Below are 14,162 nucleotides of genomic sequence, written 5' to 3' on the forward strand. Positions count from 1 at the left end.
AACATGTTGACTGCTGTATATACTGGTAAGTTTTTGTTTTTGTGAATAATTTCTGATATTTTAGCTGTTGGTCAAAACATGTTATACGAATAATAAGGTAGCTTTGATTAAAGACTTAAACAGAAATATTACATGAATTATAAATTCAGGTGCTAAAGTTTAATCAAAGGCATTTTATGGGCAAGTGTGGATCTTTTTTTTTTCTTACTTCATCAATTAAGAAGGTAAAAGGTCTGATTTGATTTAAAAGCTCACAAATTTTGTTAAAGCAAATCTGAATCCAAGGGAAACCAGTCAACTTTGGGCCACAAACCCACATGAAATCTAGTGTGCAGTGTGAACACTGGCATCACATCCGTAATTACTAACAACTTACAAAGAATTATGTTGCTGTATACAATGATATTATTAGGCCCAGTCTAACATGAGTGGTCCATACCCTTAACACATCTCTCAGGCGTTAAACACAACATCTGTCTTTAAGTGAATGATAGGCTTTAATAGCAGCCTAATCATTTCTTGTTCTACAGCTGTCTAGACTCATCAGCAAGCTAGCCATTAAATGCCATTTATTAGTACCAGAGATTTAATTGTTTTCTAACACATAACAGAGCCAGATAAAGGTTATTAATAATCTAGTTTTTGTCACATTGCTTGTAGAGCTGAACAATTAAAAAAAAAAGAATGGGAATTGGATCTGATTCCACGTAGATGTTCTACAAGTGACTTTTGATTGGTGAGCTTGTGGAGCATAGCATTTGCAAAACCTCATAGACGCTGTATGTTTCAAACTGGATAAAGCAAGTTGTATGATGTGTAGGGTAGTGTTGGGGAGTAACGGAATACATGTACCGCCGTTACGTTTTTAAAATACAAAATATGAGTAACTGTATTCCATTACAGTTACCGTTTAAAAAGGTGGTATTCAGAATACAGTTACTTTGTTGAAATAAATGGATTACACTACGGTACTTTCCTGGTTCATTTTGTCGCAGGTCAGGACTGTTTGGGTTTTGTTTGACAGCTACGTTCTGTTGTTCCAGGCGGCAGGGTTACGGTTGCCATGGTTACAGGGCGACGCTCTCTCTCTCTCTCTGCGACTGTGTGTTTCCTGGGTGAGAGAGCGCCTTTTCATTGTTGTTGTTGTTGTTGTTGTGCTAAGCTAACAGGCAGAATGCTACAAGCATAGCTCTAAAGAATGTAGCCTCATGGGCAGTGTAGTCCGTGTTGCAGGGAGAATGGACTGCCATACACGTTATGGGTCTGTGAGCGCGAGGAGGGAGAAAAAGGGGAGTGGAAAGGTACGAGTTGTCATCGAGGAAAAACGGGAGCTGGAAGCATGTAAATATAATAATAACCACTTCAGCCAAGAAGAGTGCCTGACGAGCCCAGTTGTAAGTAAGCTATTAAGACTCGACTGTACACCGTGTTCGTGTTTTCCTCCGAAAACAATAAGTTCCGTTGGAGCAGTCTTTCAACGCCTCTCTCTGTCTCTCGCAAGAAAAGTTGACCCACACAACAAAGTAAAGCTATTTTTCGGCTACGAGCCGACAGGGAGCCCGCCGTATTAGTCAGAGGTCCCTTTACTACAGTTCAAAGTCGCGGACCTTCAGTAATAGTAATAAATCACACAGCAACAGTACATTCACGTTGCTGTAAAAAGCATGATAATATATTAACTCATTCACTACCAGCCATTGGCAGTGAATGAGTTAAACCCATTGACTCATTCACTGCAATTGACGGCTATAGACGTCAATGGCAGTGAATGAGTTAAGTAATCCAAAGTATTCAGAATACGTTACTGTCATTGAGTAACGTAACGGAATGCGTTACAGAATACATTTTGGGGCATGTATTCTGTATTCTGTAATGGAATACATTTTAAAAGTAACCTTCCCAACACTGGTGTAGGGTAATTGCAGTTTTTGTGATTTGCCAATTCTAAAGCTTTAAATTGCAATTTTGATTTAAAATCAACTACATGTTCATCTCTATATAATATGGATTTTTTTCAGTGGTCGGAAATATATGATATTGACACACAAGGGTATTTAAGAGTTAACAATAGTGTTGATTTTTTTGGGGGAGGGGAAAGTAGAAAAAGTCTAGACTCTCTTACTCTGGCTAGTGTGTTAGCTATTAACCTGCAAGGTACAGCACTTAATAATAATAATAATAATGGATTGGATTTATATAGCGCTTTTCAAGGCACCCAAAGTGCTTTACAATGCCACTATTCATTCACACACTGGTGGAGGCAAGCTACAGTTGTAGCCACAGCTGCCCTGGGGCAGACTGACAGAAGCGAGGCTGCCATATTGCGCCATCGGCCCCTCTGGCCAACACCAGTAGGCGGGAAGGTAAAGTGTCTTGCCCAAGGACACAACGACCAGGACAGCGAGCCCGGGGATCAAACCGGCGACCTTCCAGTTACAGATGCGCTTCCCAACCCCCTGAGCTCACTAACAAGCTTACTACCAAGCTCTGGAAGTTATATGACTGGAAGAAGATTTTACCATATTTTGCGATATTAATTTCCCGTCAAATATTGCAATTTGTTATAAAAGTTAATCACATGGTCATAGTTTGTGTTTGTCATGTTTGGATATTATTATAAGGAGATGCTTGATAAAGGTCAAGTTTTACTTTTTGCCTGAAAAAAATTTCACAAATCTCCCAGACATGAGAGTTTGAACATCATCCAATTACTGCTGTAAATGTATTTTTTGAAATAAAAACATAAAAAACATAAAATTAGAGTATCAGGTGAAATTCCTTTTTAGTATCGCCTCTGCTTTTTTCACGTTTTTATTACAAGGGCTTTAAATATTGAGGGGGCCATGTCCCCTATGGACACCTATGTGCCTGCATTGGTACAAAAGAGTAACTGTAAAGTGTTCCTTTACAATACAAGCTTTCTTGGGCTAAAACAACACATGCTTCTCTGTATAGCTGGCAATATGATATAAACAATAATATAATTTACTGTGGATACAGGTGGATTAAACTCTCTAAAACCCACTAGACATTTGTGGGAACACTTGAAAGGGAAAAAGGTGGGACAAAACTACTATAAGATTACCAGCAAGACTAAAGAGGAAGAAAATAAGCAACAAAAAAAACCCCTTGGTATCACTCTTACATGCACTCACTCGTCAGGCTTTTTTTGGTCTCTCAGCAGTTTGAAAAGGTGAAACAGCATTCTCCCATTCACCGCACACACAAGCGCGCACACCACAGAGAGAAGTATTCTCATCACGCCTCTGCAGCTTGCTGCAGGTTACCTGGTGTAGATGCATAATTAGGCCACATTAGCGTCAGTCTCCCTGTGTGTGTGTACGTGCATGTGTGTGCATCATGAGTTTACTCAGGTGTGCTTTAATGGCTCCATCATGGTCAGTAACAGTTACAGTTCAAATTAAAAAGAGTGGATTTATGGGTGAAAATATGAAGTTAAGTGGCCTTTTGTTTCTATCACTGTCTATTATGGATTACAAGGACGCCTCTGAACCGCAGAGCTGGGCATAAAAATGTGACAGAATATACTGTATATTCTTAAAAACTGATTTTTATCAGTTTGATTTATTCCGTAAGAAACTTAAATGACTTAAAAGTGCTCACTGAGGTTGAAAGGGGGAGACAAGTCAAGCAGTTTGCATGATGGCTATTTAATTGCTGCTTTTCCCAGGTTGAGTCATACTCCAAAGACCTCACACTGTCGTCCAGCAAGCCCCATTACAGCCCAGTTCCAGTTCAGTGAGATGTAAAGGATTATGTTCCTTGTCAGAAAATCCCAAACATTGCAAAATAATATTTGAAAACATGTACCTAGCGCACATTAGCCAGTAGTTTCGCACTCCATTATGTCTTCAAGTCCTGAAAAACCACATCCCAGAGTTCTGTTTTGAGTCCTGCATATGCGTCTTCATCTCCGCATCAATGTGGCGTGAGCTTACAACCCAAAAAAACGAGCTGCTTCAGCTGTAACCAGGGGTGATACTTGTGATCAATTGTTGTCAAAGAAATAATGAAGTCCAGAGTTTTCGTGATAACCTTATGCTGAGGGAACAGATAAGATTTATTTTTTTTCTAGCTGCAGAATTTGTCTTTATCAAAAGGAGGTGGAAGAATTCTTTCAGGGAGGAAATGTGGACACGCTTTCCTCTTAATTCTCATGCTGAGTGGTGATGAAATATTCTATTTGGATTTGAAATTCATATCTCATCTCCCGAGCTCATCCTCCTCTTTTTACTCGTATGAATTCCACTCATACATTTTGAACCAAATATTCACTTCACACTAGTTGTATTTATTGCAGGCCATGAGACACGAAGATGTGCTATAATGTGTTTTCATTTGGTGTCTGCTTGCCTCTCTTGACATGATATCAGAGCAGAGTGGCTGACTCCCAGACTGTTTATGAGGATGCAGACTCTGCCTTGTGGGACTATGTTATTTTGGGTTGAGGGCCATTCAAAAGAAAATAACAATGTCTCTCTGGCTTATTTGCATTGCTATAGAGCCAATAGTGTTTTATGGGACTGACGGGCCAATTCCTGTAGAAAGAGTAATAAAAATAAGATTAAAAAAACAGCTTGAAGCTGAATATCCCACAATAAAAATATCTCTTTTTGAAGACATTTACGCCCATTACTTGGCATTTTATTTCATCACAGTTTTGGAAATAGCACAGAGGCCGACACAAAGACAAAAGTATAAGTTTACCAGGTGTCTGCTTGGCCTCACCTCAACTAATTGAACTGGATCTCTGGACTGTGTTGCTGTTGGTGCATCTTTTGTGGAGTTATCTGGCCTGTTGTGTGGTACAGACTATTCCAGAAGTTTTTGCTGATTAAAATCCTAGTATTTTACTAGCTGGCACTAATTAGCAGGTATGTTTTGCTATGTATTGCACCTGTACAGTTTCATGAATAATGCTTGCTGTCATAGCTTGTGAATGGTAGCTCATGTCAAAAGACTAAAGTCACTGATGGTTTGTGATGGTTTGTGTCCATGACACATTCACTTGCACAAAAATGATAAGGGTGGTATTACGTGAAATGCTAAAAACAAATGCTACAATACTTGAAATGATCTAAAGGGTATTTTGTTATTTTCAAATTCTTTGTATTTGCAGTATTTATAGTTGGTAAAATTGTAACTGGTAATTTTAATCTTGGTGTACCCCCTCAACTCACCCAAACTGTTTTAGTTCCTTTCTGCCTGCCTTTAACCCATCATTTTTCTGATTAGCTGCCCTTCGTAAACAACAGATGAAGAACAGGTGGGCGGAGCTTCTGTGCCACACTCTCTTTGACATCATGCAAAGCCAAGAGCAGAAAAAATTGCATTAAAATTGTATGTAACTGAGCATTTAGAGTCATCTGAAGTCTGAGCTTTTTGTCTCAAGATTACAAGATTACGTGACCTCATGATATGAAACTGAAAGCATGTTTAATGTAAACATCCACCATTTTAACAGTGCAAATAACAGAAAAAGTCTTGTTTTATCATCACTCACACGCCATTTTAGCTGGGAAATCACCACTTTTTTTAATTTCCATTTTTCTTTTTAAAAGTATAATTTTCACAATATTGTAAATACTTGAATCCATGTCTTTGAGCTAATGAAATTAAGTCAGTTAGCCTTTAGTGAGCATGAGCAAAAAGTGAGCAAAAACACACAAAATGTAGCAAAATTGATATAAATTACCTATATATGAACACTGATATTTAATTTCTTTTTAAAATTTGGTAAAAGATCCCGTGAAAAGCACTCACCGTATACTATCTATACAGGGTTTAGGATTGTGCCCAAGGATATTTGGCATGCAAACTGGGGGAGCCACCCCAATGCATCACTGCACCTAGTATGTATATATATATATATATATATATATATATATATATATATATATATATATATAACACCCAGCACGACCCTGCAGGTGGTTTTATCCTTCAAGCTCCCAGTCCTCTACCAGAGGCCTGGGAGCTTGAGGGTCCTGCGCAGTATCTTAGCTGTTGTTATTCCCGGGATCTGCTGGAGCCACTCGCCTAGCTTGGGAGTCACCGCACCTAGTGCTCCGATTACCACGGGGACCACTGTTACCTTCACCCTCCACATCCTCTCGAGCTCTTCTCTGAGCCCTTGGTATTTCTCCAGCTTCTCGTGTTCCTTCTTCCTGATATTGCTGTCATTCGGAACCGCTACATCGATCACTACGGCCGTCTTCTTCTGTTTGTCTACCACCACTATGTCCGGTTGGTTAGCCACCACCATTTTGTCCGTCTGTATCTGGAAGTCCCACAGGATCTTAGCTCGGTCATTCTCCACCACCCTTGGGGGCATCTCCCATTTTGACCTTGGGACTTCCAGGTTATAATCGGCACAGATGTTCCTGTACACTATGCCGGCCACTTGGTTATGGTGTTCCATGTATGCCTTGCCTGCTAGCATCTTGCACCCTGCTGTTATATGCTGGATAGTCTCTGGGGAATCTTTACACAGCCTGCACCTGGGGTCTTGCCTGGTGTGATAGACCCCAGCCTCTATGGATCTTGTACTCAGCGCTTGTTCTTGTGCTGCCATGATTAGTGCCTCTGTGCTGTCTTTCAGTTCAGCTTTGTCCAGCCACTGGTAGGATTTCTGGATATCAGCCACCCCCTATATCTGCCGGTGGTACATACCGTGCAGGGGCCTGTCCTTCCATGATGGTTCCTCGTCTCCCTCCTCTGTCTTGGGTTTCTGCTGCCTGAGGTATTCACTGAGCACTTGGTCAGTTGGGGCCATCTTCCCAATGTATTCTTGGATGTTTGTTGTCTCATCCTGGACTGTGGTGCTGACACTCACTAGTCCCCGGCCCCCTTCCTTCCGCTTAGCGTACAGCCTCAGGGTGCTGGACTTGGGGTGAAACCCTCCATGCATGGTAAGGAGCTTTCTTGTCTTTATGTCAGTGGCTTCTATCTCCTCCTTTGGCCAGCCTAATACCCCAGCAGGGTACCTGATCACGGGCAGGGCGTAGGTGTTGATGGCCCGGATCTTGTTCTTACCATTCAGCTGACTCCTCAGGACTTGCCTGACCCTCTGCAGGTACTTGGTGGTTGCAGCTTTTCTAGCAGCCTCTTCATGGTTCCCATTTGCCTGCGGGATCCCCAGGTACTTGTAACTGTCCTCTATGTTTGCAATGTTGCCTTCTGGTAGTATATATATATATGTATGTGTGTGTGTATATATATACATACTAGGTGCGGTGACTCCAAAGCTAGGCGAGTGGCTCCAGCAGATCCCGGGAAAAAAATCGGAGATCTCTCTCCAGAAGAGCGCAGTCCTAGGAACAGCTAAGATACACTGGATAGTAGTGGTTAGACTAAACACCTTTGGAGCAGAGGATCGCAAGTTCGATTCCTGCCTGGGGCGTCTGTATCCAGTAAGGGTCCTACAGCTAGACCTCCTATGCTAAGCGAGCCTACCGCAGATATGAGCAAGATAGATAAATATGAAGGCATGCCGGCTCGGACGTCGCCCGGATCAACAAGGTCCGCGTCAGGTGTTGAGAAACCAGGGCACCCTGACGACAAGTGGGCTACTGGAACAAGAAGGCATCGGTGGGCAAGAGACGAAAACAGGGCGTTGTTGGAATGCTACTACGCAAGTAACCCTGGTGGAAGGGGCTACATGAATAGGATGAGGGACCTATGGATTCTTCGATACCCAACATCCACAATGATGGCGAAACAACTAGTAGCTCAGCGTTCCAACATTCGAAAGAAGGGACTGCTATCACAGCTAGAAATTGACGAGGTACAACATAAATGCTACGGCAAGGAGGAGTCAGGACGCCAGGTCAGGGGGGAGATATCATCACCCCCACCCGAGATTGGGTACATAGCCCCAAGTGCAATAGGAAAAGTATCCTTGAGTGCAAGATGAACTGACCTGAAAAATAGGATCATGGCCAAGCTTGAAACCTGGATCCCCCGTAGCCGGTTACCAAGATTACGTGAAGTACCCTCAGAAGGTCTGCTAGATGATGTTAATGCAGCACTACGGACGATACCTACAACCACGATTACCGACACTAACAAGCTGATCTACAATACGGCAGCAGTGATCAGTGAGATGCTTGGCTACAAGTTGAACAGCCACAAGGGGCAGTACCCTCCATGGAGAAGGAGGCTAGAGGGCAAGATCAAAGTAGCACGGAGGGAGGTTAGCCAACTAACGGAGTTGCAGAAAGGTGCGACAAAGAAGGTGCATAAGAAATACAGCAAGCTGTCCATACCTGAGGCCTTGGAAACTGCCAAGCAAAAACTCACAGCCTTGGCCAGCCGCTTGAGGAGGTACACCAGAGAGATAGAAGGCAGGAGAATAAACCAGCTGTTCTCCACAGAACCAGCAAAGGTGTACTCTCAGTGGCAAGGGAACAATAAGAGAACAGCACCACCAAGGCTGGAGACGGAGCAATACTGGAAGAGCATATGGGAGAAGGATGCAACCCATAACGGCAATGCTCAGTGGCTAGTGGATCTGAGGGCAGACCACAGCGACCTCCCTGAACAGGGTCCAGTAACCATCACAGTGGTAGATATCCAAGAAAGGGTCTCCAGTATGAAGAGTTGGACAGCACCAGGGCCCGACATGGTTCACGCCTACTGGCTGAGAAAGCTGACTGCACTCTATGAGCGTCTGGCAGCACAAATGAACCAGCTGCTAGTTAACGAGAGACACCCGGAATGGCTAACCGAAAGTCAAATGGTCCTGATCCCCAAGGACCCCAAGAAGGGACCGGTCCCATCCAACTACCGACCAATAACCTGCCTCAGTACTACATGGAAGCTCCTGTCAGGCATCATATCGGCTAAGATGAACAGGCTCATGGGTCAATACATGAGTGGGGCACAGAAAGGGATTGGCAAGAATACCAGAGGCGCAAAACACCAGCTACTGGTAGAGAGAACAGTCAGCTGAGACTGCAAGACCAGACTGACCAACCTGTGCACTGCCTGGATTGATTACAAGAAGGCCTATGACTCAATGCCCCACAGCTGGATACTGGAATGCCTAGAATTGTACAAGATCAATGGGACCCTAAGAGCCTTCATCAGGAACTCAATGGGGATGTGGCGTACAACACTAGAGGCCAACTCCAAGCCCATAGCACAAGTCACCATCAAGTGCGGGATCTACCAAGGAGATGCTCTGTCCCCACTGCTGTTCTGCATAGGCCTGAACCCCCTCAGTGAGATCATTAACAAGACTGGCTACGGATACCGACTACAGAACGGAGTAGTGTTCAGCCACCTCCTGTACATGGATGACATCAAGCTGTATGCCAAGAGTGAACGACACATCGATTCACTGATCCACACTACCGGGCTATACAGCAATGACATTGGAATGTCGTTCGGACTGGAGAAGTGTAGTCGAATGGTAACAAAGAAAGGGAAGGTAGTCAGAACTGAGGGGATTGAACTACCAGAAGGCAACATTGCAGACATAGAGGACAGTTACAAGTACCTGGGGATCCCGCAGGCGAATGGGAACCATGAAGAGGCCGCTAGAAAGGCTGCAACCACCAAGTATCTGCAGAGGGTCATGCAAGTCCTGAGGAGTCAGCTGAATGGTAAGAAGAAGATCCTGGCCATCAACACCTATGCCCTGCCCGTGATCAGGTACCCTGCTGGGGTAATAGGCTTGCCAAAGGAGGAGATAGAAGCCACTGACATAAAGACAAGAAAGCTCCTTACCATGCATGGAGGGTTTCACCCCAAGTCCAGCACCCTAAGGCTGTACGCTAAGCGGAAGGAAGGGGGCCGGGGACTGGTGAGTGTCGGCACCACAGTCCAGGATGAGACAACGAACATCCAAGAATACATTGAATACCTCAGGCAGCAGAAACCCAAGAAAGAGGAGGGAGACGAGGAACCATCATGGAAGGACAGGGTCCTGCACGGTATGTACCACTGGCAGATAGAGGAGGTGGCTGATATCCAGAAATCCTACCAGTGGCTGGACAAAGCTGGACTGAAAGACAGCACAGAGGCACTAATCATGGCAGGAAAAGAACAAGCTCTGCGTACAAGATCCATAGAGGCTGGGGTCTATCACACCAGGCAAGACCCCAGGTGCAGGTTGTGTAAAGATGCCCCAGAGACAATCCAGCACATAACAGCAGGGTGCAAGATGCTAGCAAGCAAGGCATACATGGAACGCCATAACCAAGTGGCCGGCATAGTGTACAGGAACATCTGTGCCGAGTATAACCTGGAAGTCCCAAGGTCAAAATGGGAGATGCCCCCAAGGGTGGTGGAGAATGATCGAGCTAAGATCCTGTGGGACTTCCAGATACAGACGGACAAAATGGTGGTGGCTAACCAACCGGACATAGTGGTGATAGACAAACAGAAGAAGACGGCCGCAGTGATCGATGTAGCGGTTCCGAATGACAGCAATATCAGGAAGAAGGAACACGAGAAGCTGGAGAAATACCAAGGGCTCAGAGAAGAGCTCGAGAGGATGTGGAGGGTGAAGGTAACAGTGGTGCCCGTGGTAATTGGAGCACTAGGTGCGGTGACTCCCAAGCTAGGCGAGTGGCTCCAGCAGATCCCGGGAACAACATCTGAGATCTCTGTCCAGAAGAGCGCAGTCCTGGGAACAGCTAAGATACTGCGCAGGACCCTCAAGCTCCCAGGCCTCTGGTAGAGGGGCATGCTGGGTTTTTTTTTTTATATATATATATATATATATATATATATATATATATATATATATATATATATATACACACACACACATATATGTTTGTGTATATATACATATACGACCCCCACATACACATATATGTATGTGGGGGTCTGGGGGTGCTCCGCCCCCCGGTCTGGGGTGCTGGCCGTGCCTTGGGGGCTTGGGTCCTGGCTGTTGTGTTGCTGGAGCAGTGGGCGGGTGGGTGCAGGGGGGCTCAGCCCCAGTGCAGTGGACCTCTGGTGCATCGGCCCAACTAGTGGGCTCTCTAACTGGTGGGGAGGTTGTTATGTCTTTGCAGGTGGTCTCCTCACTACAGGAGCTCACTCTGCAGGTGGGGGGAGAGATATAGGAGAGGTGGAGAATGAACTCAACCTGGGTGTCTATTGTCTTGTGTAGTTTGGGAGATAATTGGATGATGGGGTGGGTGCAGTTTTCTCTGGGGTGGAGTCAGGTGGGGCTGGGCGGTGCTGCTGCTGCGGGCCCCGGTCCGAAAGGGGCCTGGGCCCCCTTGTCCTGGTGGGTTCCAGAGATTGGGGGTGCCTACTGGGGTCAGCGGGGGAGCTGGCCCCAGGGAGGGGCCGCTTGCCCCTCCCTTTCTTCCCTCCCCATCCTCAGCTGTCTCCCTATTCCCGCTCTACCACACCCACCCACACACGCAGAGCTTGGAGTGCAGGTATGTCACCAGGGTGCAGGGGAGGCACTCCCCCTCTGCCCCCTTCTGGCCGCCTGTGCCTCAATTTTATTCTTCAACCTAGACATCCACATTACTCACACTCTCACATAACACATACATATAGGGCCTTGGGGGTGGGCATGTTTTACAGCATCCAGTAGATGGTCGGTGTATTCCAACCCACCTCTGGCGCTGGTACCCTACCCTCAATTTTAAATGCATATAGACCCTAAGGGTTTTCGGGAGGAGCCGTGCTGCTCTCTGAGAGGAAGCAAGTACCATGCTCTCCTGAGTTTTAAATGCACTTTAGAACAGCACACAGCAACACTACATATGAGCGGACGTAGGGTGGTTTGAGGTATTCACTCACCCCGGTTCTGTTAGCCGTCAGGGCTGGGGGGCTGGGAGGAGGTGCTGGCCGTCAGATTGCGGTCTGGGATGCGGTACCACCCTGCTACTGCAGATAAGGAGGTGGTCTGCTTGCCTCCACCCCAGAGAGAAGGGTTACATCTCCTGGGTGTAGGTGCGGCTTGCCCCTCTGAGGGCGGGGGTACCTGGACCTGGGATATAGAGTATGTTTGGGGAGTGCGACTGTCTGTGCAGCGTCTATTTGTGTCTGTCTACACTTTGGGTGAGTGCAGAGTATTTGGTTGTGCATATGGGGTGGGAATGCATGTTTGTGTCCACGTGCGCCTGTTCGTCTTTGTCTATATGTCAGGTTGGGTCTTAGACCCAACCTCTCTGGAACCATCTCAGGCCCTCCAAAGTACGGAGGCCTATCTCCCCTCGGTCCTTGTCGTCTGGGGCTGGGCGCTCATGTATGTACCGGCTCACTCCTGGTGGCCGATTGGTGGGGCCTGGCGCCTGTGGCCCGGCTGGGCCCCTTCCGGGGGGTGGGATGCCCTCAAGCCTCTGGGCCTGAAGCTCGGTCCTCTCTGGCACAGCTGGCTGCCGGCAGAGTCCGCGGGCACGCCACTGCAACCCCCTCTGGCCTCTGCTCCGTAGCTGCTGGGTGACCTCTTGTTTGGGGCTCTACTTAGCTCTTCGCAGGAGGGTGGCACGATTCCCCCCTTTTGGTGGCCTTCCTCGGGTCCTTGTACTCTGGGGCCTCTGGATATCTGGGGCCTGGATCTCCTCCATACCTGCTTCATACTCTGGTGGACGGGGCAATGGCTCCCCACACTCCCTAGCAGATCGTTACATGGAGAAACCTTTGGAATACAAGCATGCTGATCCACACAGGTATGCACACAGGTGTACACACGGGTGTTCACAGACGTGGACTACACCCACTGTCTATCTTGCGTGCTACACAATATCGCTTAATATTTAGTATCTACTGTTATCTAGTGCTAGCTAGTTTATTGTGATGGTGCTGTTTTTTTATTATGTTGCTCTTTTTTGTTTGCTTTCTCTTCTGTTTTTTTTCTCCATACAGGTGATCCAGGTGTTTTGTTTGTTTTTCTTTCTTTCTTCCCCCCTTTCTCACTGTCTCTTCTCCCCTTTGGTTTTCTTTCTCTCCCTCTCTTTCTTTCATTCTATCTCCCTGTCCTATCCCCCAGTCATGTCTGTCCCGTTTGTAGCAACCAAAAATAAAATAAATTCATAATTATAATAAAGGTGTCATGGTCCTGGGTCTCCTGACCCAGCGTTTTTAGTTCCTTGTGATGTTTGTATTATTGTACTTGTGTGAGTTATTCTATGGTTTCTAGTTTTGATCCCTTGCCCTTCATGTTTCTCTGTGTCCCCTCTGTTCTGTGTAGTCTGTGTCTGCATGTTTGAGTTCCCCTCTGTGTCTCTCAGTTCTTAGAGTCCTCTACCTTATGGTTTATGTCTCTGTGTTTCTTAGTTGCTGTCTCCACTGTGTCAAGTTTGCGTCTCTGTGTGATACTTCCTGTTTTACTTTGATGGTCCGTGTCTTATGTGAATGCGTCCTGCTTTGCTTGTCTCGTCAGTCCTGATTTCTCCCAGCTGTGCCCTCCTTCTGTGTCTCATTCCCCTCGTTACTTCCCAGTGTATTTAAACCCTGTGTTTCTCTGAGTCAGTGTCGCGTCGTCCCTCATGCTGTGTGGATCTCCCTGTGGCTCTCTGTGAGTTCTTAGTTCGTTGTTTCCCAGTTTAGTTTAGGTTACTTTGTATGTTTGTCTTACAAGCAAATAAAGCTGTGATTTTTGAGTTCATCCCCTGAGTCCGTGAGTCTTGCATTTTGGGTCCAACTCCTGCCTGCCGCACAGCGATTCATGACAAAAGGTCAATCAAATGGACCAATATGGCAAGGCCATGATGATCCACTTGGTAAAATAAATCCGCTTGGCATCTTTCTTGGCCTTAAGACAACAATTCTGATGGCTAAAGATCCAAACGGGACACAAAAAAAAAAAAAAAAAAAAAGATATTTACTTTAATTACAGATAGAACCAAGCAGGGCAAAGATGTTTTGATGGGGGAAGCAAATTGCAGTGACGTGGCTCAGACTTGTTTGTCAAATCTTAACTCAAGGTGTCCAACTCATGGTTTCACCAGTTCTTTAATTAAACAGACATTCTGCAGCAAGAAAACAATTAAACAGATTCTTGGACTATCTCAAAGACAGGGTTTCATTTCCTCTTGAAATGTAATCCCAAGAGTAAATCCCTTTCTTTAATTTTTCTGTCATTTAAATAAGTCTGGTCTACAGTAGATGTTAAAGTGTGAATGCTCAGTCCTCACTGCACAGCACATTAAAATGCGCCTCGCCTC

The sequence above is a fragment of the Rhamphochromis sp. 'chilingali' genome, assembly GCF_963969265.1.
Source record: "Rhamphochromis sp. 'chilingali' genome assembly, chromosome: 3".
NCBI lineage: Eukaryota > Metazoa > Chordata > Actinopteri > Cichliformes > Cichlidae > Rhamphochromis > Rhamphochromis sp. 'chilingali'.